The 27,965-nt window shown below is 43.4% G+C and overlaps 2 long non-coding RNA genes across 4 annotated transcripts; one reads left to right on the top strand and one right to left on the bottom strand.

The window, feature by feature from the left end:
• Positions 1-4,531: 4,531 nt before the first annotated feature.
• On the bottom strand, positions 4,532-6,366 carry LOC109381171 (uncharacterized). Of its 3 annotated transcripts, XR_002123649.1 has the most exons (3): positions 5,978-6,366; positions 5,740-5,835; positions 4,532-5,586 (listed from the first exon to the last, which is right to left on the bottom strand). It is a non-coding gene; the product is annotated as an uncharacterized LOC109381171 (long non-coding RNA). The 3 variants fall into 3 exon arrangements; XR_002123648.1 differs by having other exon boundaries at positions 4,532-5,835; XR_002123650.1 differs by having other exon boundaries at positions 4,532-5,835; positions 6,041-6,366.
• On the top strand, positions 5,583-11,783 carry LOC109381172 (uncharacterized). Its single transcript, XR_002123651.1, has 3 exons — positions 5,583-5,731; positions 7,829-7,881; positions 11,187-11,783. It is a non-coding gene; the product is annotated as an uncharacterized LOC109381172 (long non-coding RNA).
• Positions 11,784-27,965: the final 16,182 nt, after the last annotated feature.

Raw genomic sequence — 27,965 nt, 5'->3', positions numbered from 1 at the left:
AAACTTTTGAGAGGGAACGTACCCCAAGAGCCGCCTGTGGCTCGCGAGCCGCAGTCTGCCGACCCCTATTCTGGAAGGTGAGAAGCCTAGCAAACCAAACTGAGGGATCTCGAACAATACATCTATCACCTTGTTTGTGAACAAGCTCTTGTGATAAGCCACTGCACATTATGTTTATGTTTTATTCCCCAAACTTGTAACATCCAATCCCAGGAAATACTGGGTTGATGTTTGGTTTCAGGCTCTCATTGGAGGCAGTTGTGAGAGATGGATGTGAGTGGAAGAGAGCGTCTAAAATAACGAGTAAGGACCGGCCCCCAGAAGGATGGGTGATAATACAGTATTTAGAAAAACTGTCCAGAGTTACACTACCCCTGTGGGCCAAAGACGTCTTGCCTTTATGAGGGTAGTCGACTGAATGCCTGTGCTGCCCCTGGTTCCTGATCTCCTTCTCTGTGACAACCTTGGTCAATGTTGGGTGCGAGATCTGTGTATCAGGATTTGAGCAGAACTAGAAGCACAGATATGTAGCATGAGGGGTGAGTTCCGGGGTTTCGACCACTGTGTGATCCAGTGAAGATGTCCGTGGGAGCGTGCTACTTCTGTGCCTGATGACGGGCTGAAGCCTCTGTGGGTCAGCAGGCCGAATGGGGAGAAAAGCTGGGCCTGAGGTGCAGGTGAGCAAGAAAGAATGGAATCAGGAAACACTAGAACCCGCATTTGCCTTTTACCAACCTCCATGCTAGGAGTGACTTTGGAGAAGGATCTCTTGCCCAGTGCCGTGAAGCTGAACTTGGGAAGTTGGAGGCTGTAGGAGCTGCAGTCACAGCTGCTGGCCAGAGTTAAGGTGAGCCACCAGGTCAGTGAATGTGTGTGCCGGCGGCCATAGTGCCCGGGGCCCAATTCAGAGTGTAATGGAGGCTGCTTCACGTCTGCCTTCCAAATCTCACGCAAATTTCTCTCAACGCTAACCTTACGCTAGTGTCAAACAGGAAGGGGAACTCTGCAAAATGTAGTTTCTGATGTAGCTACGTTATACTTTACCAAAACACCACAGTCCATCCTGGCCAACTTGGCACCCATCTGCACGTCTCTGAACTTCCAAACAGGCATAACTTCCAAAGACTTTAGAAAATGATGTTCACACCTAATAAGAAGCAACTGTCACTTCTACAGTTGAAAACACACTAACCCTCTCTCCAAAAGAGGATACATATCCCCATGTGCTACTTCATCCGTTCTTGGGTGATGTTCACTTCTCTTCTGGCTGAGACCCACCCTCCCTTTGATAGCCTGTAATGGACATACTGAAATATAAGGATATTATAGATTGAGCTGTGCTTGCCAAAAAGATGCTTTCAAAATTTAAATCCCAGACCTTGTGTGAGCTTATCTGGAAATAGGGTTTTTGCAGATATAATCATGTTTTAAAGAGGTCATATTGGATTAGCGTGGGCTCTTATCCAATTACTGGTGTCCTTCTAAAAAGAGGACAATTTGGACACACACGAAGGAATGAATGCCATAAGATGAGGGAGGCAGAGACTGGAGCGATGTATCTCCAAGCCAGGGAACATCAAAGGTGGCTGGATATCTCCAGAAGCTAGGACAGATGCACAGAACAGATGCCTCCCTCAGAGCCTCCAAAGGAAGGCTAAGACTTTGATTTTGGATTTCTAGCTTCCAGGCTGTAGGAAAATAAATTTCTGTTGTTTTTAAGCCACCCAGTTTGTGGGACATGAGAGTATAAGAGGTGTCCTTTGTCCAGATATACTTCTTCTTACTCCTCTAATGTAGTGGAAACCCAATTTCCCCTTGATAGTTATCCCAGCCAACTGTCATCCCATCCCATTCTTTGTCTGTTGGTTCTTTAGCATGAGGAGCCCAAAGTGGCTGGCAGGCAGTATCAGTTTAATGTAGCATTTCTGGGTCTCCCAGCACTAGCATCTTTCCTTGGGGAACTAAGCCTTCTTTTCTAGACAGGTCCCCAAAGATCTTCTGTTCTGTCTTTAGCTAACTTGAATCTGTCTTTCCTTGTTTTGGCTGGTAGGGAGAATATCACTGAATGGAGGAGTAGGAGGGACAATGTCAGGATCAGTGATACAATAGCAGCAAAATAATTATTATTAAAATTGAAATGCTCTGCATTTCAATGGCACTTTCTTTCCCAAGGTCTGATAACACTTTTCTGCGTAACGCTTTTGAATTCAAAAGCATTTACTGAAGAAGACAGAGCAAAATATAATTATATTGAATTTTTACTCTGAAATAGAATTCAATTCATACAAAGTAGACTTATTGGAAATAGAATTACAGGCATACACGTGAATGTTTTTATGGTGTCTTCTTGAGAAAGGATGTCCCAGGGTATGGGGACATCCAGGTAAGTCTCTGAGGATAGCATTAAGCAGAGGTGCTAACACATTTCCATGTGATGGATAGGGAAACGGGTTAAACTTGTCAGGCAGCAGATTGAGATGAAAAGCAAAAAGGAACATCCCCCTACCCTAGTTAGTCCAACACACCTGCTAGAGGCATTTTAAATGACATGGTCCCAGGACTCCAATAAAAGATTAACTGTTTTATTCCTGGAATAGCAAGGGCAGCTAAGATGTTTCTTGTAAGATGGAAGACATATAGATAGAATGAAATCCCAAGAAATGCCTAAGAGAGCAGTTAAGAGGTAAGCAGGAGGGGAAGGTACAGGCTACAGGGTTATTGTTTTTTTTCCTTCAGTCTTTGGACTACTGTGAAGATTATAAATGGACGTAGGCGTTTCTGTGACCCTCCACAATCACATGTAAATTGTGAATGTGTTTGAACACATTCATTATGATGAGGGTGTCTGTACCTTACGTCAGATTTTAAAATGGTCTCAACCAATTGGGTTAAGAACTGTCTGCCTAGAGAGATAGCTTGAGGACATAGGTTTGACATTGCTCTGAGAAGCCCACCCCACTTTTTACTAGCTTCAACCTAGTCTGGATCTTGCTTACCCCTCCAGCCTCAGCTGAAAGGCAGCAGGAATAGTGATAACATGGCAGACTCTGGAGAAAGATTGCCTAGATTTAGCTCCACACCCCGACAACTCTGTGGCTCTGGTGACCTTGAGCAAATTACTCGGTTACTTAACCCATCTGCAGCTCAGTTTCCTTATGCCTAAAATGGGGGTGATAATAATAGTATCATGTCATCTGGTTTGGGGGCACACTACGCTCCACCCCATTTGGCTTCTGTTATCTCAAACACCACGTTCCTTCTCACCTCAGGGTCTTTTGCACAAGCTATTCCTTCTGCCTAGAAAGTATGTTGCCCCATTTTTCCCTGGATCGCTACCGTACTGCCAATCCCATGGTCTCAGCTTAACTTTCGCTCCACAAGGAAAGCTCTGACCCCCATAGCTTGGTTCAGTGCCTCTCTGCTATGGTCTCTGTGACCCAGTGGTGTGCTGGAGTTGCCTCACAGTGGCTAAATGGGAGCTGACTGTTAAATGTTCTGGAATTTTGTAAGCTGACAACTGCTGGTGGCTTGACATCAACCATGGTGGCAGTATTTACATCATGAAAAATGGCAAATGCTATGTAGCAACACTTTTTTTTTTTTTTACAGATTTTTATTGGGGAATTGGGGGATGGGAACAGTGCTGGGGAATTGGGGGAAGGGGAATAGACAAGTTGCTGTCCTTTTGTTCTTCAGTCTAGTTGTGGAGGACATTGCTTCACTGGCCCAAGTTGGCACCATCATTACGCTCTTCCCGAGCGAGGCAGATCAGTCACCAGCTTCTGGACGGCCGCTCACGGCAGCTGCTGGCTACACACGGTAGCCCATGGCAACCCACTGCCACAGGGGCTGCAGCCTACGCCGTCGCCTGTGACTCACAGCAGCCCAGCTCCAGGTTGAGCTGTTGTTCAGCATCTTAGCTGTGAAGGGCAGTGTCACTGGCCCTCATATGTGGGATCTGAACCGGGGCCCTCTGGCATCCCAAGCGAGTTCTTAACCATCGCGCCACTCGGCCGGCCCTCAACACTTGTTTTTTTTTAAAGCTGGCTTGCCAACTATCACTATACGTAGCATCCTATAGATCTTGTCACAATTTTGATTATGCAGTTATTTCCCTGATCATTCACTTAAGGTCTGGCTCTCTCACCACGCTGTAGGCTCTGTGAGGCAGGAATTCTCATTATGCTTGTAATACTTAACACAAAGTCTGGCCGGGCCTTCACTCTGTTAAAGAAACAGATCCACGAAGAAGACCGTCTGGCAAGTGGCGCTTATGCTGCTCCCCTGGGCAAGAAGAGAGTTACTCAGGAATTAAGGAAGTAGAATCAGTGTCGACACACTTCTCCTGCTACTCCTTTCCACGTGTCATGTGATGCTGGTGGTATAGCTCTCGCCGTGGGGCCATCAGAAGTTCCTGACAACCATAGGACTTGAGCGATCACGTGGGGTGGGGAAAAGTCCACCATTTTTACAACCATCCTTCTTGGTAATCTGGAGAGCCTTAGAGTGCCCCGAGATGCTACCATGTGTGTGCCTCATTTGCTGCTGAAACCAGCAGCATTAGGTGGCGTGCTGTGATGTAGCACTGCCTTTGGATGTGCTCCAGGGTGATGCTGTGACTGCCACCCCTCGGTACTTTGCAGTTGAGAGAGGACAGCATCACATGGGTGGTTTTCATTGCCTGAAGCCCATGAGTTGGGAAAATTGAAAGAACTCAAAACAGACAGCCCATCGGGCTTATCAGATGGAGAAACTGGGCCTATCCCAACAGCTGAGCTGCAGCAGCCTGGGTACCTGCCCCCTGGGTCTTAGTGCCTTCAAACCCTGAGAGTGACCTTCATGGCCAGCATTCCCTGCCAAAGCACCTGGAAAGTCAGCGATTTCCTTTCCTCTCTGAGGCAGTTGACCTCTGCTGAGGCCAGCTCCCACTCAAAATTGACTCCAGTGGATCTGCCGAAGACAGAGTGTTGATTGCTCTCAGGCAGAGATTTTTGCCAGGCCGGGCAGACTTGGCATGAATGAAAAGTGGGTTCCGTGGAGACAAGGCGAGCAGCTGCAGGAAGGCACCACGCCACTTTGCCACCTTGAGGGTGCCATCACTGAGCTGGACCTACGTGAAAAATGCGTCTCCATAACAATCAGTAACCGCAAACACAGCAGAATATCCTGTCACCCCGGGGGAGAGGCCCTCCCAGTCTAGAATCCTCATCCCCTATCAGGCTTGACGGACCATCAGGATGTGGCCCAGAGACTAACCTTCCAGACCCTCCAATGCACACACCTCAGGGCAATTCCTAGAGGTCAAGTTGCAGACAATCAAGGGCTTTCAGGCTGGAAAGCAGATGAGTTTATCCAGATACCATCCTGGGAGCCTGAGAAGTTGTGAAATTTTCTGATCATCAGGCATTAGGAAACCCAAGCAAACAAACAGCTAGTCCAGTGACCTCACAGCCTTCTCAAACCAGCTGAGCTCATCTGGAAAGCCTATTCTCTTCACTGCCCTCCCAGAGGCAAGGCTGAGAGCCTCCTGGAGGGGTACTTCTCAAGCTTTAATGCTTGTTAAAGGACAGGCTCTTAAAGATGTAACTGAAAAAAGAAAAAAAAGGCAGGTTCTGATTCAGTACACCAGAGGCCTGAGACTCGGCATTTCACACTTTCAGGAGTGCCAAAGCTGCTGACCTCAGGACCACACTTTGAGTAGCAGGTCTCAGAGGACACATTCCACAAAGAGGTAATTACCATGGAGCTGAGTGGCCACAGGCGCTGGGGACGGCTGTCTCTGGGACCCACTGTGGGCTCTGCCGATGGGTCTGATTTTATTCTCCACACCGATTTCTAGAAAACAGAAGGATAATAAAATCTGAGACATGGAGATAATAATACCTGGTGTTTTTTTCCCCTCAGCTCCTCAGCAATATCATGAGAAAAAAACGTAAATTTTTTTTTTAAGTTGTTCTTGTTGAAATAGAAGCCTTACAGACACACTGCATTCCCTCCATCCCCTCAGCTGAGTTGTCTTCTTTAATGGGCTGGTGCAAACCTGTGGCTTGGTTAATCAGGGCCCGCACGTGTCAGGATGCTTCACTGGGGCCGGTGTGGTTTTTCACCCCTGAATTGTGTATCTGACAGCCTGTGTGGGGCTAAAAGGCCACGGCATTCTCAGCTTTAGTTAAGCAACACCCCAATCCTCCAGCTTAAAGCTAAACCCCCCTTTTACTGCCCTGAAAGTACTTGCTAGCTGAGGGCACAGTGTTTCCTCAGGGTCAAAGGCGCCGGCACAGATGGGACTGCTCTGGGCTGGCTCTCCTATATTTAACACGGCCCTAATTACCCACAGGTCTCTGAGTGAGGACGGCTGATGAGCAGTTCAAGTTCCCCGCATAGAAATAGCCCCAGAATAGTTCCAGTGTTGTTTCTAATTGCAATGACTGAGCAGGCTGTCTCATTAATCCTCCTCTATCAGCGTGCACACTGGCTGCCCGAGAATAGCCCTGAGCTCAGCCAGCCCACAGCCGGCTTTGGGGCTGGTGGTTTTGTACATATTTGGCGCGGAAAGGATCTTTTCCCCGGGGATGGGGTGTGTGTGTGTGTGTGTGTGTGTGTGTGTGTGTGTGTGTGTGTGTGTGTGTTTGGGGGTGAGGAGCAGTCAGTCTATGGATTCTGGAATCTTAGGTTAACACGGAAACAGGATGTGGGCACGTAAAGAATGCTACACTGAGTCTAGGCAAGGTTGGTTCCGAATAGGCATGAAGTAGCTGAAACATGTCCTTCGAATGTCCCCAGCATGTTCTTGTGCCCTTTTACCTCTCTGAGTGAATATTTACTCTGTTCAGTTCTCCTTGCTCTGCCCTTTCTGTCTCCACTCAGTGCAGGATCTGATATCAGTCACGTACACCTTAGTATGAATGCACCACTAATAGGTTCACACATGTTTACAGCTATCTGATTTACAAAGGTTATGTTCCTTTACACATCCATTCTCTCAGGCCCTCAGCAATCTTCTGAGGTTAGCAACCGCAGGCATTATTCTCAAGAGGAAATTGAGGCTCAGGAAGTAACATTTTGTGAGCACCCTAAGATCACACAGTTAGCAAATGACAGATCGAAACACAAACAAAACAAAACAAAAAAGCCAACCAGATCTTTTCTCTGATAGTTCTGGGAGATACTTGTTTCCTTGGTAAGAAATATAGTACCTTAGTTACCGTCGGGGTGATGCCATAGAAAGAGAAGACTCTGGAATCAGACAAATTGGGATTTCAATCTCTGTGACTTCGGGTATGTTGTGAGGATTAAATAAGGCAATGCACATGAAGAACCGCTACTCAGCAAAGTGCAAGGAAGGAGGGGAACAAAAAACTCTGACTCCACCATGCTCAGCTACTTTCCCCTGGAGAGAAGGAGATGAACCTTCCAGAGCACAGGAATACCTGGACCAGACTTCCTTCTTCTCCTCCCTACCTCCCTCCTTTCACCCCTTCCGCCGCCTTTCCCTCACCAACCATTCAGGAAGCCCGTTGTATGTGCTGGACTATGTGAGAGATACAGTCATTTGAAAGTCAGGGTGCCCTCAAGTTCCAGGCCATTAAACCCAACCCACTGTCTTTTATATCCAACTAGTTCTACGGTCTAGAGGCACAAGAGAAAGAGCTCAATAGAAGGGAAGAGGATCGTAAGAAAAATTTGTTGAGTACCTATTAGGCCCTGGGCACTGTTGGATGTTTACATAAAAATATATGATAGCATTATACATTAATATTATATCATGTGTTAATATTACATAGACAATATATACCTGTATGTGTAAAATTTTATTTAATTTTCACAGAAAACCCGTGAGGCATTCTTCCCATTACAGAGAAAAAGAAAAGTTCAGGAAAGGTAAACAATTTTACTAAAGGAAAATATTGTCTCAACTTATACACTGTCAGGAGGGACTTTAAAATTAACGTGTTAAAGATGTTTAAGCATGAAGCAAAGGAAATAATCCAGAGAATAACAATAGGAAGTTATGAGGAAGAACAGACACATGGAAGAGGAAAAATAGAAATTCTCAAAGACGGAGGGGGGGGGAGTAATTAAATATAATACAATGCACAGGTTAAACAGTAGCTTTACAAGGAGAGAGATTAATATTAATAGATTGGAACATAATGCTGAGTAAACCACTTAAAATGTACTACATGAAGATAAGTAGAAAAGTTAGAGGAAAAGTTGAAAATATAAAGAGGACAGGACAGGTTTCGACAAATGTCTAATAGAAATTCCAGAAAGAGTGACTAACGACAATGAGGTTGGTAATATTCAAAAAGGTGGTAGGAGAAAGTCCAGGAAATTATAGGAGGCATTGGACGCAGATTGAAAAACAGCAATCAGTACCAAGAAAGATAGATTTATTAAAAAATTAATACTTAGATAAACCATAAAGAAACTACAGAATATCAAGGAAAATTTGAAGACCTTGAAAGCTACCAGAGAAGGTTTAATTTCTAGTAAAGAAGAACTAGTAATCTGGGCCAATTCTTCTACTGAAAATAATTAGTAAGTCTGGACAAAGCATAAACAACAAGTGTTTGAAAACATCAGAGAACTAATGAGGTCATTCTGAATCATGAAAACAAAATCCAGGAGATCCAGGGAGGTAAGCTTCGTATGTGGGGGTGTTTTTAACCGTAATCCATCTTCCAGTTCTGGAAAAGGCAGCTGAGAGGCTGAAAAGTTGAGCAAAGCTACTGGCAGACTGAGAAGACTAAGGGCAACATTGGGGTTCAGAGTCCCTCGAGGAGGGAAGGACACTGGTAAATCTCCCAGGTTCTGGATAGGTAGCTCAAGGGATCATAGACTTGGACTAAGAGCACATAATGACTACACTAACTCTCATAGAGCTTGTGATCCAGCTTTGCAGCATGTAAATAAATTATTGGATTAAGGTGAATCTGGGATTGAGAGTCCTCCCGGAGCTAGCCAAGCTGATAGATACAACATCATCCAGAGTTTCAAATTATCTGTACCATTTCATGTATATCTATATATGACCACATATAAATGAGGGGACATGACTGCAAAACAAGAGAATGACAGAAAATAAAAATAGACCCACAGAGAGTCTAAATAATGCACTTTCTGACATGGGCTTTAAATTATAGGCTCACTTCATAATTCACGATAGCCTGAGAATTTGGGAAGAGGACTAGACACTTAAAAAAAAAGGAAATTATATTAAGAAAGTATAGTAAGTGAAATTAAGAAATCAATCAATGGATGGGTTTCACAAAGATTAGGCGTAGGTAAAGAAAGAATTAGGGAGCTGGAAAAATAGATTAGGAGAAATTTTCTAGACTAAAGGATGAAAAACCAAAAAGATGGAAAACACATATGAAGTAAAATACATATAAAGAAATATGTGAGTCAAAGATATGCATAGAGGATATGCTTGCCATACTGTGAAAGGTCTAATATATGTGCAGCTCAAGTCCAAGGAGGAGAGAAATTGGAGAAAAGAAGGGCTATTGGCCTAGGCAATGGCTGCTATTTCTCTGAAACATCAAGATAGAAATTCAAGAAGTACAATGAGCCCTAAGAAGGATACATAAAAATGAAGTCACACTTAAACACCTGATAGGTAAGCTTATTAAAAAACAAAAATGAAGGCCGGCCGAGTGGCTCAGTTGGTTAAGAGCTCGCTCAAGAGTGCGAGCTCTGAGCAACAGCATCGCTGGTTCAATTCACGGCCTGAACTGAGCTGCCGCTGAGCTGCCAACAGGTGGCAGGATGGCTCAGCTTAAAAAAAAAACAAAAAACATAAAAAACAAGACAAAGGGACAATCTTAACAGTCACCAGAGGGGGGGAAATGACAATTACATTCATTACTCTTAAGAATAATACGTAACATTTAAATATGAAAGAATTTTCTCTTTTTTGGAATGTGAGATTTCTACATCATAGCTCATTTTTTTCTCTCCAGGATTTCTCTTCACTGGATGTTAAACAAAGCTAAACTGACCTCCCTAATTATTAATTGTTTGGGAATCTCATTCATTCATTCATACATTCAACAAATGGCCACTGTGTGCCAGGCACTGCTCTAGGACAACGAAGCGACTGCAATATATTACAGTGACACTTAATAGGATTTATTTAAACCACTACTTTTATTTTTCTTGCTTTCAATTCTTTCTCATTTTTTCCCTCTCTGTCTCCATGTACTCATTCAAGGAAAACATGAAAGGCACATATACCGTACACATCCCTTGATCAATATGTGTTCTGAGGGCAATAGCTCCATCTAAGACCACACTTGAATTCAAGATGGAGCTGCCTTGTGGATTCTGTGCGGGAATGACTTAGAGAAAAGGGCCTACACTGTGTTCCCTGGAGCAATGAGAGCCCACACTGTCCTCAAACGGACTCTTACATTTATAGGCAAAAGGTGGAGTTAATGAAGCTGTTGAGAAAGGACCAGGAGGGCAGTTTCCAGGCTCTCGGCCTCACATGGAAAGGTGCTGGCTCGGTTATTAGATGGCCATGAGCTGTAACCAGTTGGTCATCAGCTACTATTATTTTGCATATAACTGCCGCGGCTGCGTTAGCAAGCGTGGGTGTCGCAGATGGTGCAGGTCCTGCGGATCCTACTTCCTGTGCCTCACCGGGCCTCCAGTGAGACTGGTGCAGGAAGACCCCTTGTTGGGGTATTGATGGATGTTTGCTTCTTGTGTCTCGACCAGCCACGAATATAATATAGTGGTATGAGCCCCCTATCTGTGGCTCCGTTGTTGTTCCTTTTGGGCCTCATTGAATCCTGCGTTCATCTGCCAGGAGCTGAGCCCCAGGATGACAAAGCCATCCCAAAGAAACGCGCAGAGTTGCCTGTGTCCCCGGAGAGGCATTTGGTTGAGTCATTCGCGACATCAGATTAGATCCTGGGGTTGTTTTCCATTTCTTAGGTGTTGTTACTTTGAAAAGGAAACAGAAGGCAAATGTCACTGTCACTTCTGTCCTTCGGTCTCTGATCAAACCCCCTCCCCCACAGCAAGCGTGCATCAGCCCTAAGAGATAATGCTAAAAACTTTTACCAAAAAGCTGAAGGGTCATTGTCGATTATCGTATCATTTGGGGGTCCATACTCACCTTTTTTACAACTCTTAATAACATGAAATAACCAAAACAAAGTGTCTTTTTCTTGCAGGTCAACCCAGCTCTTTCTCTAAACATGACAATGGACTGGTTTCATTGTACCCAACCTTGAAATACCCCGCGATTTCCTAGTGGTGGGGTGGGGAGTGGACTGAAGAATTACGGCAGTTATTTAATTAACAGCCTCTCACAGCTGTTCCCAACAGGAAAGAGGAAGAAGGCTACAGACAACTGTTGGGACCCCAGATGAGGACACCACCATGCCAATGTTATTTTGAATACAAAACCCCCTTTGCCAAGAGACCGTAATCCATTTTGGGAGAGGGCTGTCTAAAGCTGTTTGGCCTTCCAAAGCAACACTGCCCCATATTATTTTCTCTTTTATATTTAACTCTTTTGTGTTTGTGTAGGGAGGCTAGAATGTGTTGCCTAGAGGGAGACAGACTGAAATACGGAGGATTAAGAAAGGGAAGGGCCAGATGATCCACTATCCTTCCTTCTGGCCGGTGACTGTCCAAAGTACTCTAATTTATTGGCAGTCACCTATTACTTGATTGACAATGCGTTCTTCCAACTTAATGAGGAAAAAGAATGTGCAGTAAAAAAATGTACGTAGAGGGCCGGCTGAGTGGCTCCTTGGTTAAGAGTTGGCTTGGGAGCACGAGCTCTGAGCAGCAGGGCCCCGGTTCGGATCTCACATATGGGCCAGTGATGCTGCGTCCTCTACAGCTAAGATGGTGAACAACAGCTCGACCTGGAGCTGGGCTGCTGTGAGTCCCCGGCGACAGCGTAGGCTGCAGTGAAGCTGCAGTGGGCTGCCATAAACTACCACGCGTGAGTGGCTTGCAGCCAGCGTGAGCTGCCAAAAGCCTCTGTGAGTGGCTGTCCAATGGCTGGCGACCGATCTGCCTCACCCGGGAAGAGCACAATGATCATACCAGCATGGGCCAGTGAAGCGACGTCCTCACAACTAGATTGAAGAACCTAAGGGCAGCAACTTGTCTGTTTCCCTCCTCCAATTTCCCAATAAAATCTTTAAAAAAATAAAAAATGTACGTAGAGGCCACACGTAAGTGGGCATGAAATAATTACAGGATAAGCTACCAGGTCACTCTAGTCCAAAGGGCACGTGTAACAGATGGATATAGGACATTTCCAGGCATTCATCCTTCTCCACAATGGCAGGGACCTAGATTTTAGAATTGAGTTTTTCTTCCCATTATAGGGGGTGTAATTAAATATCTCCACTAACACTAGAGCTTCAAAAGATTTTGAGGCAACCAGCTAGAAATAAGAGCATATTCTCAATGAGAGGGAGGGGGGAGAGGGAGAGGGAGAGGGAGAGAGAGAATGCTACAGTGTTATCCAAATGGGAGAGAAAAGGCTTTCTTTGATAGAAAGAACTGGCAATCCATGGTTTGCCAAGTTTGTTGAAGCAAACCCCAGCCTCCCTGGCCACACCTTGGATGGGGTTCTCTTCAGGTATTTGCTCAAGGTCAACCTTGAGTTTGGAGCATGAACATGAGGATGAGATACAGGCAAGCAGGTATTGTGGATGGAAGTGCATAGGGTAAGGCCAGCAGGGGCACCCTGGAAAGGATGAAGATAACCTCAAATGCTGCATCACCTAAATGAGAGCAGAGAAGTGGTCCCTAGTTGAACTGGCTAAAGATCATCACCTGTTCCTTAGTGAGATGCAACTGGAAGTTACTACCCAAGAGGTATTTAGTGTCATTGGGTGAATATAATCATACTGGAGATTCTTGGGCACAGAGGTGGCTCTAGAATTTAAATGTAGGAAGACGTAACACTGGCAATCGGAATGGAGGAGGTAGCTGGGACCTTCACTGGAGGTTGCATTGGCGTTAAAAGCATAAGGCTTTTACGGAGGGCACACGTCTATTTGGGGCGGCTTGAGTGGGGCCTGAAGGCTGTCACTGGGTGGCCTCTAAAAGATTCTCCAAATCAGTGTTTGGTTCTACCCACTCTGCTCATATCATAGTGTGCTTTTAGTTAGTTATTTCTATCGTATTTTTCTCGTGCCCGCGTAAAGCTCTGAACATACACAACCTTTGGGGGATACTGACATAGACCCCACTGACAACAACAGCTCGATTATAGCATCCAGTGAGGGCAAACCAGGTAAGTGACTTTCTGAACCAATGCTGCTTTCACGAAGCTTCGTTACACTGGGTGGGGGGGGGTGCTATGTGTTACACGCAAACAGTACATTCATACTTTAAAGTATTTGTGGTCCCTTACTGGGTTGTTTGGTATGGCCAGTACTCTACTTCACGACACATACCCAACTTTCTGGGGGCTGCCTCTTACCCCAAATCACATGACGATAGCACTATGAGCCCAGGAGATGTCTGGAACTCGTAACTGTACTTTGGGTCACTGGTCACTGCATGGGGAATAGGGAATTGAGCAAGAGGGGCTATTTTGAGTCAGATCGTCAGGAATTTAGAATTAGGCAAGAGATGAGAGGACAGTTTCTTTCTGGGTAATTGGACACGCACTCTGTCAGTTTGGGAGATGGTGGTGTCTCTGACATGTGGGAGGAAAAAAAAAGAAAACATTTTCTGAAAGAACAGAGCTGCACTGAGAGGGGGTAGAGAGAACTGCCTGGATGTCTTCAACTTTTCAGTTCTTGATTCTCTTTTGTTTGCTCAGGGCAGGCTTTTTTTTTTTTTCTTGGCTTCTCTGAGCTGTTATCAACTCTTTACAATACGATTTTTCTCTCATTATTGCTTCGACATCCCCAAGTGGTTCTTGTTACTTACACCTTCAAGTGCTCTCACTTGGAAAGTGGCTCCAACATGTTTGTAATCCCAAGAAACTGGAACATCTGACATCTGTGAAATAGATCCCCCGTGCTGTGTCCTAATGTTCACTCGCCTCCCTATTGGTTTGTGCCTGTGGTTGTCTTTAAGTCTCTGTCGACTGTGAATAATCACTATGACTAGGTAACTCCTCATTTTAGTGTGTAGAGGTTGAGAATTAAGTACATTATACTCGTTGTCACTGATGATTCAACTTGACGCCATGGGCATAAGTTCAATGTTACTGTGCATGACGAGAGAACAGAAGGGTGAAGCGAAATCGACATGTGTGACTAATGTCTGGAAGTGAGTTCCCAGTCTATAGAGGAAACAAGAGATTGTCATCAGGCCACTTTTCTCATCCCAATTTACCCTGACAGCCATCTAATGAAGTTGTTATGGGTATCAAATTCCCCAAATGGAGACAATGAGGCCTAGAGAGGTATACGTCTTCCAGACCTTTTCAGAAAAGAATATGTGAGTAACCCCTCCCCTTTTGAGAAGCCTGTGCTCAGCTGCAGTTTTAATTATAAATAATATATGCTCATTAAACATGATTTTGAATATAGAAAACAACAACAACAAAAACCTCTTATTTCCTGTGGAAATATTTCAGTTGATGTCCTAAACACATAGTGATTCTTGGCATTATTTATATAGTTGTCCTCATGCTGTATGTGCAATTATGGAATTATTCCTAGTGCCTAACATGATATCAAAACTATTTCTTGGGTTATTATGAACCTTAGTAATAAGATCATTATTAGTCCTGCTGATAATTTTAATAATTGTATCGTATACCCTCTTGTATGCTATGTTTACTAAAATATGGTCTGGTTTAGATATTGAGGATGTGTCTGGTTTTTTTCACAACTCTGCACACCCCCAGCAGTATCTGTCAAATTAAAGACAACATGTCTATAATTACCTCCAAGGCTGCTCTCTCCTCTGACTGTATAGCCTTCTCACCCACGCTACTACCTCCTTCCTAGAGCGCTTGTCTTTGCACTAAGCTGATCATTTCAGAGGATACCAACTTTATTTTATTTTATGCTGCCTCCCCTCCTCACCCCTCAGCTCCCATCTGTAAAGCTGCTGTCATGTTATCTGGCCACCATCCATGTGTGGCTTTGCTTGCTTGTAATATTACCAGGTCCTCCCCACCAACACACTTACTATGACATGAAAGACTAGTAATCGCTTGTGGAAAGAGAAAGGAGGGGAAGAAACCAGAAAGCAAGCTGGGGGTGCACTAGCCCTGCTTTTAAATTCCCTGCTCAACTCAGTTACAGTTGTCTTACTTACTGAATGACTGCCACCAGTTTTAGTTCAGATGATGTTACCGGTTATTACTCCGCTTCTCGTCTTGCATGGCGTCCTTATTTATATTACGCCACAGTGAACCTTTCTAGTTTGTCGCCTCAACTTTTAGGTCCTATCTGAATGAGGACACAGACACTATGGAGCTTTTCAAATATAATATCTTTATGATGGGGCATGTATGGGGCATTTCAACCGGCTCTCTATTCAAGAGCGAGTCATTCAAGACACATTTCTTGCTTCTGAGACTGAGATGGTGCTGCATGCTTGAAATGCGATTCTCCTTTGGCTGCTCTCTCCTTTTCCTTGAGGCTTTCTGCCTCCTAAACGTCATTTTTAAAAAGACCAATAGGCAGTTGAAAACATACCTCTGACACCTTGTGAACTTGGTTGGATTTTAAAGGAGAAACAAGTGGGTTCAATGAGCAGACACATACAGATAAAGGACTATTCTTTCCAATTAAAGGATAATTCTATTGACTGTCACGCTGTAGGTCCTATGTTATGGGTTTTCTTTTCCTTTTAAACCAAAACATGACATCTTAGAGTGGGAAAGAAAAAGGGAAGCAGAGATGAGGACGAGGTCAGTCCTTATGGTTCCTCTTTTGGTGACAATGACTTCATCATCACCTAATGAGCAAGCTTCCTGCTTCTGGGCCTTCTCGTCTAGTTCCATGGGCAACACGCCCACAGACTGAGCAGCCTTGGGTCAAGCTTACTGAGAGGCACATAAACGCACACACGTTCAGCAAAACCACATTTCAGCATTACCTCAAAATTATTGTAATGTATGATAATTAGCTTGAATGCTTGAACAGTTTATGTAAATAACTAGAATCAGTATTATTTTTATACAGCCTAATCACATTTTACATATTTTTCTTCCCTGGGATAGTTATCTAATATCCCTAATCAGTATTAATATCACCAACGTTGCCTCAATCTGGGTACATTTTAGTCTTTGTTTTATTCACACTCTCTCTCTGAACACCTCTCACTTCAGATGATGAATGATATTTATGTAAACACTTTAACAGTGCCTCATATTAACATCATCCCAATAAATACTTTAAAAAAAAAGAAAGAAAGAGTAAACTGGGGTTGAGGGTGGTCTTAGAAGAGTGAGGACGTTGGTGATAAGATACAACGTGTTCAGACACTGGACAATAAGTCAGGACTGTGATTCCCTAAGAGAAGGGAACCTGATGAGATAAGTGACACAGTTACTTCAATTTTTTTCACAGAAGCGTTTTCTGGGCCAGCACGTGGGGGGAGGAGCCCAAGCAGGGCATCGCACTCAGAATTGGACAACGCAGAGACAAACGCCAAAGTCCAGATGCTGTGAGAGCAGAAAAGCCCGGGGGAGCTGAGGACAGTAGCGGCACACACGACAGCAGGGATGAACCTTGAAAACATTATGCTGAGGGCAGGAAGCCACACACAGAAGGCCACACTGTATACGGTTCCATTTACATGAGATAGTGGGGATAGGTGTGTTCATAGAGACAACAAGGAGATCGGTGGTTGCCAGAGTCTGGGTCTAATTAGCATGGACTTACTTTTTGTGGTGATGAAAAAATGTTCGGAGAGTAGATCGCGGTGATGGTTGCATGACTTTGTGACTGTACGAAAAACCACCGACTTGTACATCTTCAAAGGGTGAATTTTATGGTGTGCGAATTACATCTCAGTTTTCTGAAAAGTTAACATGCGTCCTTTCTCCGGACCTGTGTTATGGAGAAGGCTTCCCTGCTCTTCTAGCGCGCCTGGAAAAGCGAGGTTTCTCCTTTCTTTTTCGGCGACTCCAGGACCTGGCGGGGGGGAGGGGGAGACAAAAGGAGCTCAAGAAGATGGAGCCACATTTCAGCTTCCTGCCATTTGAACCCGAGCACGTACAAGCCACCTCTACGGCAGACGTCTTACAAAATGCAGCCCACACCCAACACCAGCCCTGTTGTCTAAGGAAGGGTCGATGGTCCCGCCCTTCCTCCATCACTTAGTGGGAGGTTTCAATGAGTACTTAGTGAGTATTGGATCACCTGGGGGGGGGGTCTTGTTAACAAGGAGAACCTGGGCCGGCCCAGTGGCACGATGGTTAAGAGCTGGCTTGGGACGCCAGAGGGCCCCGGTTCGGATCCCACATATGAGGGCCAGTGACACTGCCCTCCACAGCTAAGATGCTGAACAAACAGCTCAACCTGGAGCTGGGCTGCTGTGAGTCCCCGGCGACGGCGTGGGCTGCAGCCCCTGTGGCAGTGGGTTGCCATGGGCTACCATGTGTGGCCAGCAGCCAGCGTGAGCAGCCAGCATCCGCAGTGAGCGGCCGTCCAGAAGCTGGCGACTGATCTGCCTCACCTGGGAAGAGCGCAATGATGGTGCCAACTTGGGCCAGTGAAGCAACGTCCTCCACAACTAGACTGAAGAACAAAACGACAGCAACTTGTCTGTTCCCCTTCCCCCAATTCCCCAGTGCTGTTCCCACCCCCCAATTCCCCAATAAAAATCTTTAAAACAAAAAAAAAGGCAGAACCTGATTCAGCTGATCTGGGGCGTGGCTTCAGAGGCTGATTGACAACAGCTGTTCCACAAATCACACTCAGAGTATTAAGGCTGTAGGTAACATGTAAGCGTGCATTATATTTACCTGGGAGGGCTCCCTGGAGGAGGAGGTGAGATCAGGTTTTGAAGGAAGACGGGACACAGATTGTTTACCAGGGCAGACGATAATATTTCAGAAGGAAGGAGGTGGTGGAAAGGTGGAAACACGTAAGGCAGATGCAAACAATAAAAAGCAGACTGGCTCCGCTCTTCCAGAGAGGAGAAGATACACGGCAGAAAAAATAAATAAATAGCAGATCAAGGAACTGCCTTCGGTGGCCCTCTTATGATAGCTGGATGTGTCACACTCAGCGAGCCATTCCGAGGCTGTGTTCCCTGGAGCACCGCTGATATGTGAGCTATTCAGAGGTGTATCTACTTGGCTGTGCAGTCAAATTAGGAGAGGAAATTGTGGAGCTATTCATTTATTTTTTTTAACTTAATTTTTAAAATACTTTGTTCTGTTCTCAAGGCAGAGCACATTTCCTGCTCTTTTTAAAAATGGTTGCATGACACTAGGCATATGCCTTTTAAAAGGAGCCAAGTGATGCATCTTTTTTTCTCTCCCTTTGAAACGGTGATTTCCAATCCTGACTGCACGTATGACTGATCCAGAGAGCTTCCTAGAAGCACCAGTGCCCATGCCTCATCTTTAGACATTTTGATGTAATAGGCTTGAGGTGGGGCCTGGAAAGCAGAATTATTAAAAAGCTCCCCAGGTGATCTGAATGGCAGCTACTGCTCTCTGATGGTGATCTGAGCTGACTCCACTCTGCCGGGGCACACAGCGGGGTCTCCACTGAGTGCCCATGAATTCCCCAGTATCAAGAGGCTGGCCAGAGAGTCCAAGGCTGGGCCACTCTCATCAGTTCTTCATAAAGTGCCACCTTGCTGAGCTGCCGGTAGGCAGCTGGTTGGCTCAGCTGGTTAGAGTACAGTACTTGTAACACCAAGGTTGCCGGTTCAATACCCACATGGGCCACGGAGCTGTGCCCTCCACAACTAGATTGAAGACAACGACTTGACTTGGAGCTGATGGGTCCTAGAAAAACACTGTTCCCTAGTAAAGTTTAAAAAAAAAACAACAACAACAACAAAAAACACATCATCAGCAAAATTTAAAAATTAAAAAAAAAAAGTGCCACCTATGCTTCACAGGTTTCCTGAAGGCGTGTTAGGGATTATACAGCTATGGCCAATAGTTGTTGCTGTGAGCCCACATTAGGCCCACTACTCAGAAAGAAGACTGACTCAAGAAACTCACAGTTTCAATGTTTCAAGAGGGACACTGCTACTTTGCAAGAGAGGCCCAGGAAATAAATGGATCTAAAATTTTGAAGGAGGAGAGGATTCCCCTTTTCAAAACAAAATTGGATCAGTTGCTTTGAATTCATTTGGAAAGGAACCTAGCCTCAATTGTGACAAGCAGCTTGCCAAGAACCAGGGACGCCCCCAAATGGGTGTCGATGGCACAGAGCCTTTACTGGGGAGCTCTATTTTATTCATGTATTTTTAAGAATTCGTTTATCTTCCTCTTTTTTTGCTTTAGTGAAGTAAAGTTTACTCATAATAAAATAGATGACATGAATTACTACCTGCCGAGCCACTGGTACACGGTCCCCAGTAAGTGCTGTAGAATCGTTAGCTATGTTCGTTGTTCAGTGTTCAACTGTGGAAAAAGCATCTATTCTTTCCTCAGAATCTACCTCAGACCCCAAGGACATGGCAGGGACTAAAACTGACAAAAATGTCCCTCCGTGGAGCTTTCCTTCTGGTGGAGAAATCGGCTACAGTGTTCACAGTTTTAAAATATTTTGTTGTTCTGATAGACATAAGGTAGTATCTCATTATCCTGCATTTGGTCATCTTTTTGGTTATAAATTTGACACTTCTACTTGCAATTCTGTGGACTGTGTGTATATAGTTTTTCAACTCTTTCAATTTTTAATCATGTTTGCTCAGTATGTGTAGTCCTACTTTTTTGTGTGTTATAAGTTCTCTTTATCCAAATCTATGGTGTGTCTGTTGACTTGCTGTATGCTCTCTTTTGCCATAGGATTATTTTAAATTATTCTGGAGCTAATAATTCCTATCATTATTTTACAGTTTTTAGATTAAAAGACTTAGTTAGATTACTTAGTTAGATTGTACCTGTTTTCCAAAATATTTTGGACAAAAAAAAAGTTTTTTGTTTTACATTTAAATCTTTAATCTATCTGTAATTGGTTTTTTAATATGGTGACACACGCGATTCCTTGTGTTTCTTCTAGATGAAGAACAAAATATGCTGACACTGTTTCTTAAATATTTCATTCTTTATCTGCTGAATAGAAATGAATACTTAACATCTTATACATATACTGTATGTTCCACTTCTGAATTATTTATTCTATTTACAAATCTGTTCTTATATCCATACCATATTGATCTGACTACACTTGCTTTTTGGGATGTGTTGATATCTAATTAGCAAGTCTTGTCCCCACTGTTCTTTTTCAGTTGCCTTGGCTCTTCTTGGACATTTATTCATCCATATTTATTTCAGGGTGATTTTATCTAAATTTTTTTTTTTTTTTTTTTTTAGCTGAGCCATCCTGCCACCTGTTGGCAGCTCAGCGGCTGCTCAGCTTGGGCCGGAAATCGAACCGCTGTTTGCTCAGAGCTCAAACTCTTGAGCAAGCTCTTAACTAACTGAGCCACTCAGCCAGCCTGATTCTATCTAATTTTAAAGAGCAGGGATTTGAACTGGAATTTGATTAAATTGATATGTTAATTTTCAGAGAATTGATATTATGTCTTTCCCTTCAAGAATACAGTACGCCTTTGCTTTTTGTTTAAATAAGTTAAAAATTCCACCAGTCCAGCTGGTTATTCTGTTGGGGCAAAAAGTTAGATAGATTTTTCATTCATATTAAAGCCACTACAGTTTTTAAGCCTTGGGTTTACATAATTTGCAGTCTGTTTCTTTGACCTAGGTTTGGTCTCTTCACAGCCTATTGGGATTAATGGAAAACATTTAGGCTGTGGAGTTTTAGGATTAATTTTAATAGTTGCTTGAACTCACTAGCATAAAAAAAATCAAAAGTAGAAAGAAACTAAAGAGAAAAAATAATTGAGGACCATGATACAGTGTCTCTCTGACTCCCAACAAAAGAGGAAGCTTACATGTAAGTGTAACAATAGTTCCCATTTATTGAGTGCCTACCACCTGTCAGGTATGTTTTTTATGTCATCTTACTTATTATCCCATCATCTCTATGAAGCAAGTATTGGGTTCAACGTGATTGTCCGGGAAATCAAGGCTCAGAGAATGTCAGTTTCTTGCGCAAGTTCTCACCAGCGCTGGTAATTAGTAGAGATTCATATCTATGTGTGTCTCCCTTTAAGGTTCTGACTTATGCTAATCTATCTAGTCTTTGCGATACAGTAATTCACCTTTAAAGAGAACAAAATCCATAAATAACTAGAAAATAACCAACTCATGAGCTACAAAAAGTATTGTTTTGTTCAAGAATAATGCCAAGCAAAGTTAGTTATTGTTGCTTTTTTGACAAGATTACAAGATGAATGTATAGGGGAGGAAGTGGCTGTGATAAATCTTTACATGAAAATGAGGCTTTCTTTCATTTGTCATGTAATGCAATTCTTTCAATTGATCTAAATTGGCTTTTTCGCTTCTCCAGGAAGCTCTTATTATTGACAGAATAAAAATCCAATTGCTTAAGTGACTTTTGCAGGAAGCTAACTCCAGACCGTGCTAGCTATCCTCCAGTTAGATCTTGGTCTATTTTGGCACTGGGGTTTGGGGAGAGAATTCCTGAGCCAAGAGGGGGACCTCATATAGTCTCTGCTCCAGTCCACCCTGTACCCTCTTTCATATGCTCCATCCTGAGGCCTGAAATCTCCACCTTCCCCTTCTCTCTGCCTATTCAGCTCATACTGGGTTCAAGTTTCTTTTTCTCAATAAAGCCTTGCTCAGAAATAATCCACCCCAAATAGTCCACGTTGAGTTTCTCTTTTTCAAATTATTCAAGCATGTATTGCTGGCATCATTCAACTTGGCATTTAATCATTTGCTATCTTCTATTATTGTCCTTAATGTCATACATATTGACTCTACGATAAGATTTGTAGGGTCCTAAGGGTGAGCAGCCTTCAGAACCCCACTGAGCTTGAGGAAAGGTGTTAATTCACCCTTGTCCAATAACACAAGTTATTGACTCCACTTGAATTCTTGTCTATGCAGAAATAAATCAGGACCTGGTCTGAGTGGGGCTCTGAAAGTCTGGGGAAATCTATGCCTCCTTTATTAGCTGAACTATGGTGGAGGGTTATAAAAACACACTGGAGGCTGTTTTAGCCTCATTGGAATCCCAGGTAGGCACAGTGTTTCGAGCCAGACCTCGCACATCCCCTGGCCTTTTCCGGAAGCTCTGGTTCAGGTGTAGTGTCTCCTATTTCTATGAGAACCGCAGTTCAGAAACCAGCCACCTCTCAGCCTCCTAAGTGTCCACTGGTAGCGTGGCCAGAATATTTCCAGAGCTCTCGTTGTGAAAGGATAGGCCCTCTGAATTAAATAGAGCAGCACAATTTCCATCATGCTGTGGTGATGGAAGAAATGTAAGCACAGCTGGGCCACTGCCAGGAAGCAGGTATGTTACCCAGCTTTAACTCAGGGAGATCGTGTGGCCGAGGTGTGCTTAGCGGGAGGCTGTCATTTTGCAGGGCCTCTGAAACACACCTTCTCCTCTCTTCTTATCACTAGAATCAGGGCGACCTTCTGCAAAGTGCCGTCCATCTTGAATGCTGGGGCTTGGTGTAACTAGGTGCTTTTTCCTAGAGCAGCGTTTCTCAACCTTCCTAATGCTGCGACCCCTTAATACAGCTCCTCATGTTGTGGTGACCCCCAACCATAAAATTATTTTTGTTGCTACTCTATAACTGTCATTTTGCTACTGTTATGAATCGTAATGTAAATATCTTTTTGTTTTCCGATGGTCTTAGGCGACCCCTGTGAAAGGGTCGTTTGACCCCCAAAGGGGTCGCGACCCACAGGTTGAGAACCGCTGTCCTAGAGGACTGTGCAAATCACGTGTCATTTTGGGGATTAACATTGCAATGTCCTGGAAGATTACGAGCCAAAACATACTGTGGAGTAGTAGACATACAAGGCTTTTATTTCAACTTCTGTCACAAAATGGTTGCGTGACATTGGTTAACCTACCTGCCTTGTCTGAGAAGGAATCCTGTCCATCCCTGTATGCACAGGGACATAAAAATCAGTGAGGAAAACTTTCAGCCTCTCTGAAAACCATGGTTGTTTCCACTGGGCTCACTATTTAGTTTCTGAATGTGTCAGATGCATAGTAGCTGCTCAACAAAACGTTGCTGTTTGATTTGCTGATTGATTTTGTGGCTCTTAAACTGACTGGCACACTGTAAACAGCAGGCACTGCTCTCCTCAAAAGTAAGTCTGAAAAGTACCCGCCGAGGTTGGGAACACCAAATAATGCAGTGAGCGTGGCTGGAGCGAGAACAGAACTTGGGAGTCCTGAGTTCATGGGGACTCACCCAGATGGAGATGCAGGTCTCTGGTCCATTGGGGAGGACTGCGGCTGAGATTGACAGAGTCCTCTTCCCTTCCATTCAGGCAACAACTTTGGAATCCATTCCAAAGCCACTCCAATCATGGAAACAGGCTGGAAAGGACCAAATGAAATGAGATAATCAAATCCATCCCACAGCCAACAAAGGAGACGATCCAAAATGCAAGAACAAATAAAATAAAAACCTCTGGCAGAGCTAAGAGAAAGAGGACTGCAATTCAAAAGGGAACTGAAATTACTTTTAATAGATCTTGGTAAAGCTGCCGAGAGACCTCAATCTCTCAACTCTCCATATTATTTATTGATTGGGCTGGTGTCCTCGCTGAATCATGAGCGCTTATAGAATTACACAAGCTTTGGGTTGCAGAATGCAGCCCAGGAAAGAGAAGTCTTGGCTCCGGAGCTATTTCTTCTTCAGCTTTGTGGTTTTGTTGCTTTTTCTCATGCCTCAATTTCCTTATCTGGGAAGTGAGGAGATGCACACAGGCATTTGTCACCTCTCTCTTTCTCAGAACTGTAGAGTAGGCAGCCATTTTACGGTGATACAATTTTTCATCTCTCAGATTTAGTTATGAATTCCCCCCAAAACAACACTAATCTCAATATTTTTTATCTGTAGTTCTTAAATTAATGAGCCTGCAGGAAGAGAGACCCTAAGCATTCTTGAACTTGACTGCAGCCCAGTCTGTGGCTGGAGGAGCAACTCAGATTGTCTCGGATGGATACCACTTGGTCCACAAGCTGTCTTGAGCAGCGCAGTTGCATAACGTCAGAACTTGGGCTCTATTCTGGCTTTGTCACCAGCTTGTTGTAAAGTCTGGAACAAGCCAATTTATTTATTTTTTCTCATCTATAAAATGAGGGGATTGGACTAGGTACTTTTTAATGTCCCTGCCAGCTCTGACAGTCTATATTATAATAATGAAATCTGTGACATTGCTTCTCTTTCAAGAAGCAAAAAAGTAATTGGCTTTAAAGACACAGAAGAAAAATGATGTCTGTCTTTCGCTCCATTAAAAATAGCCCCCTGTTGCCAAATTGGTGACATGGTAAATTGGGGTTACAGTTTTCAGTGTCTCTCCTTGGCTGGCACAAACTGGTAAACCCATCATGGCTCTATGAAATAAAGCAGTCTCTTTAAAACAAAGGTACTACCAGTTATCTTGATAATAATATAAACCTAGAAAAGATGGAAGATTTTTTTTTTGCCTACATTTGCTATTAAATGAGCAAGATTTCTGTTTGAAGCAAAGGCGAGAATATGTTTTATAAAGTAGCCATTGCCTGTCTGTATGCCCACCTCCCTGTCTGTCAGTATCTCTGTGTATCATTGCTCCTACATCTATCTGGTCAGGGATCCTTAATTTTATGTTGGACAGACAGAAAATTCCCAGCTCCAAAAAGAAATCATTAAATCTTGGATATTTGTAATGCACATCTCAAATATTTCTTTCCCATTAATGTAAGAGCTTCAGCTGAATCTCTGAGCCAAATACTGAGATATGTTTTCTCTGTTTATGTTCATTTATTTGGTGGTAATGGGGAGAAGGTGTAACCTTCTTGGCTTTTGCCAAAAGTAAGACCTTAAAATTCAATCCCACCAAGTGATGGTATGGCTTCATTTTCAGTAGATGAATTATAGAATTTTCCCCCCCAAAATCGAGTGGAGTGAGCTGATGCCCAAAGAGCCACTGCTGGGAGGAAATGTTATATTCCATTTGGCAGTACTACTTTGACTGCTCACAGTTGCATAGATTTGGGTGAAACGGTACAAGCAGAGGTCAAGGCAAAGGACCTGAAGGGGCATATCTATACGGCAGAAAATGCAAATAATCGGAAGAACAAAGAAATGTGGTGCATATGATCTTTAGCAGTGAATCTTGTCAACTAAGTTCATGGACGTTTTTGGCAAATAAAGCCACCACTCAATTGAGGCTTTCTATATGCAGGACAGTGGTGAAGCTGAGAAACTCATATACTCATATTCCCAACTCAAGAATATTTGTTCCATATCCAATAAGCTGTGTGATAGGCACAGGGGAGAAAAAGAGGAATAAAATTGGAAGTAGGCAGCGCCTCAAACAGTGTGATTTAGGCGACTGTGCCATCACGGAAGGCTCCACCACCAAGATGCCTGTGTGATCTGCAGTGGCTCAGTCACTTCTATTTTAAGAGTGTGGCCAAACAGACATGTCCCTTGCTATGGAGAAAATCCTTTCCAGACTGACTCCTTCTCTAAGTGAGTTTAGGTTCTTCCGTATCTTTGCTATGCTCTTTCTCCGGTTTGCGATGACTTTTCCTTCTTTATCCTCCTGGAAAGCTCCTACTGGTCCTTGAAGACTCCACTGCTCAGCTTTTCCAGATGAGATGTAGCCAGTTCTCCATCAGCTCAACCACGGTTCACCCAGTTTTCTGTGCAGGCCTAATAAGCTCTTTGAAGAAAATCTCATTCTCCAGTATTGTTCTGTAGGTTATAACTAAACATCATAGTAACTTTTGGCTGATAACAGTTATGCAGAACATCATAAAGCAATGAGTGCTGCATTTCTATTCTGTGCTCATGGTCTGAATCTCTTTATCACCTTTAGCATTCACAGTATAATTCAAAGGTATGACCAAGAATACTGGTGTGTCATCAGTATTTCTTATTTGATCATAGTTTTAATTTTTTCTCAGTGGAATCATATATAACTAGAATTTGAGCAGCTTCGGTTCAAAATCAGCAGGAAGTCTCAGTCAAATTGATATCTGATGCTTTGACAAGAGTCCTGCATTATGCTTGGATGAGCGACATACCAGCTCTCACTGTTCAGAAATCTCTTCTATCTCTTCCAAGGAACTTGGCAATTTCTCTTTTCTTCAGTTGCTTTGCTTAGCATGTGATGGGCAATCCTTTTCATGAATCTCAGGAACAAAATGTAACACAGCTTCATCTACTTGGGGATATATTTCTTTCGTAGATCCAACAAAGTATTTGTTAGCTGCTTTGCAAGAAAATATGGAACTGTAGTTGTTTGTCTAATATCAGAATGTATGTTACTAATATAAATGTGTGCCCTGCTGATCTGTTTCCACATATTTTTGCATCTTAAATAACTTTATCTCATTGCCAAATTATAGGGACATTTCACATGGCAATTATCAACAGTGCCTGTATCTCAAGTGAAGAAATAAAAACATGAATATGTATGAGATCTGACAATTAAGTTCATGAGCTTGTTGCAATGATGTTTCTAACCTTTATTTATATCAAAGGGATTATTCATTATGAATTTGTAACAACTGGACAAACAGTTAACCAAGTTTACTATTTGGAAGTGCTGAAAAGACTGCATGAAAAAGTTAGACAACCTGAGCTTTTCACCAACAATTCATGACTCTTGCATCATGACAACACACTAGCTCACATGGCACTGTCTGTGAGGGAGTTTTTAGCCAGTAAACAAATAACTGTATTGGAACACCCTCCCTACTCACCTGATCTGGCCCCCAATGACTTCTTTCTTTACCCGAAGATAAGGGAAATATTGAAAGGAAGATATTTTTATGACATTCAGGATATCAAGGGTAATATGATGACAGCTCTGATGGCCATTCCAGAAAAAGAGTTCCAAAATTGCTTTGAAGGGTGGACCAGGTGCTGGTGTCAATGCATAGCTTCCCAAGGGGAGTACTTCGAAGGTGACCATAGTGATATTCAGCAATGAGGTATGTAGCACTTTTTCTAGGATGAGTTTGTGACCTTAATTGTCTGTCCCCACCCGCATATGATCAAGTTTGTGCAGTGACAGCCACATCACAGCTGCTTCCTGGCCACTGTGATGGTAAAATACCATTGATATTGTAAAATAAATTTATCAGAGATGTTAAAATGTGAAAAAAAAGTGCCTGTTAGAATTGATGACATATAGTGAAGACTTATAGACTATATCTAGGGCGTTTCTCATAAGAAAATTCACAGCTCAAATACTGACATTGGAAAATAAGAAAGAACAAAGCAAAGTGATCCACTGAAGAAATCTGAAAAAGGTAAAAAACTATTACACCTATGGAAGGCCAAGGGAAAAGACTGATAAAGGTATAAAAAGAAATAACAAATCAGAACCCCCAAGGCAACAGAATCTACCAGTTTTGTATTGTCTATTATCATTTTTGTTGTATTTCCTGGGCATAAAATAAGATCCTCTACAGGAAAGTATCCCTCTCTTTTTGTAATATCTATGATTTATTTAGTTCTCTCTTGTCCAGTCGCTTTGGCTAGCGTGTTGATGGCTGTTGGTTTGAGATGTATATCTTTGTTGTTGTTTTTTAAGATTTTTATTGGGGAATTGGGGGGTGGGAACAGTGCTGGGGAATTGGGGGAAGGGGAACAGACAAGTTGCTGTCGTTTTGTTCTTCAGTCTAGTTGTGGAGGACATTGCTTCACTGACCCAAGTTGGCCCCATCATTGTGCTCTTCCCGGGTGAGGCAGATCAGTCGCCG

The sequence above is a fragment of the Hipposideros armiger genome, unplaced genomic scaffold (assembly GCF_001890085.2).
Source record: "Hipposideros armiger isolate ML-2016 unplaced genomic scaffold, ASM189008v1 scaffold_45, whole genome shotgun sequence".
Taxonomy (NCBI): domain Eukaryota; kingdom Metazoa; phylum Chordata; class Mammalia; order Chiroptera; family Hipposideridae; genus Hipposideros; species Hipposideros armiger.
This window is presented reverse-complemented; position numbering and strand designations above follow the sequence as displayed.